This window comes from Ctenocephalides felis, unplaced genomic scaffold (assembly GCF_003426905.1).
Source record: "Ctenocephalides felis isolate EL2017-DRISC unplaced genomic scaffold, ASM342690v1 CF-g0.4_SCAFFOLD_03572, whole genome shotgun sequence".
NCBI lineage: Eukaryota > Metazoa > Arthropoda > Insecta > Siphonaptera > Pulicidae > Ctenocephalides > Ctenocephalides felis.
Window position 1 is genome coordinate 44,538,981 of NW_020539726.1, and position 2,186 is coordinate 44,541,166.

Below are 2,186 nucleotides of genomic sequence, written 5' to 3' on the forward strand. Positions count from 1 at the left end.
ATGCATGCGTGTGTGTGTGGGACGCCAGAGCTTTTAAATCTGTGTTGACACTAACAAGTTGTGTATGAAACTCAATGAAAACTTTGAAACTTCGCATTACATTAAAACAAATTAATTACCAATTTTAAATTTTTAAAAAAAAACTATAAATTCTAAAATAAGGTTATATACATAATAAAATAACTTTGTTACAAAAGTGTACAAAATGATAGATTTTATTTTCAAAGTTTTAATTTAAATAAAGTTTGAATATTGGTTTGAATATTTTATCATTTCTTTGTGAACAAAACTCAAAAACTTCACACATTAAAGTTAATAAAAGAAAAGAAAGATATATTTTTAAGTTTCTAATCAAAATTATAAAGTTGTATATTTTGGAGACTTTTAATATTTTATATTTTTCAATTTTTGAAGTTTTATAATTAGAAGTTTCTGAACAATATTCTTAAGTTTCTGAACAATATTCTTAAGTTTCTGAACAATATTCTTAAGTTTCTGAACAATATTCTAAAGTTTCTTATATTTTAGTTGATAAAAAATTCTGAAGTGATATATTTTAAAGTTCGTAATCTGAATTCTAAAACGTCGTATTTTTGTATTTTTATATAAATCTAATTTTTTATATATTTCAAATTCTGAAGTTTCATACTTATAAGTTTTTGAACAAAATTCTTCAGTCAAAATTTTGAAGAAATTCTCATGCAAGATTCTAGATTTTTATATTTATAAGTTTTTGAACAAGATTCTAATGTTTCATATTTTTAAGCGTTTGAACAACATTCCAAAGTTTAATATTTTTAAGTTTCTGTCAAAATTCTAAAGTGCTACATTCAAAACTAGCTAATAAGATTTTAAAGCTATATTTATATTCATAAAATTAATATTATTTTATTCATAAATATTTAAATTTCATTAATTCCATTATTTTAAATTTCTGGGCAAATTATTATGTAACATAATTAATATTTCTGAACATAAATCTCAAAAGTTCACACTTTTTTAATTTTGAAAAAAAAATACATTGTTAAATTCTGAACAAATTTCCAATGGCTTTATATTTTATGTTTCATAATTTTAAAACTCTGAACAAAATTCTAAAATTTTCACATTTTTTTAATTCTGAATTAAATTGTTAAAATTCACATTCGTTAATTGGTAAAAAAATCTATTGTTTTATATTTTCAAACTTCTGAACAAAATTCTAAAATTTTATAATTTCTTTCTTTGAATAAATTTCGAGAATTTACATTCTTGAGTTTCTGAACAAAATTCTAACGCTTTATATTTTTAAATTTTTGTTCTAAATCATAATGTTTTTAAATTTCTAAACAAAATTCTAAAATTTTACAATTTCTTAATTCTGAATTAAATTCCTAAATTTTACATTCTTAAATTTCTGAACAAAATTCTAACGCTACATATTTTGAAATTTTTGGATAAAATTATTATGTTTCATATTTTTGTATATCTGAAAATAAAATCAAGAAATTTCATGTTTTATCAAGTTTTTGAAAAAAATTCTAATAATTTGCATTCCTAATTCATCAACAAAATTCTACAGCTTTATATTTTTAGGCTATTGAACAAAATTCAAAAGTTTTTAATTTTTTATTTTCTAACAAAATTTTAAAATGTTACATATTTAAAATATTCATAAGCAAAATTCCAAAACTTCATATTTATAAGTTTCTGCAAAAAATTCTAAAATTTTATTCTACAACCTTAAATTTTTGAACAAAATTCTAAAGGTTTCAATTTTTTATTTTCTAACAAAAGTCCTGAATTTTTAAAACGAAACAAAATCCTACATTTTGTAAAAAGCAAACTTGTGAAAGTACAAAAAAACAGATTCAGTTCAAATACTTATTTTGTGCCACAAAATGACCACTTTTAACCAATTTTGTACCCGCCTCTACTGTGAACCAATCACGTTTGCACATTATTAGAATAAACCTATAGTATTTTGAATCATTGTAATCGGTTCAGACGTTTTCTCGCACAACTGCATGACACAGAATGGTGCTCTCACATCGTAGACCTGTCTCGTAAACAAATACATTAATAACTTTCATTAATTTCTTATTTACATAATATATTTATTCATTTCATCTTTTCTCACACTTTCAGAATCCCAAAGTTGCAGCTCCATCGAAATGCGAGCTCTAGACAAGGACAGCGCCATACGC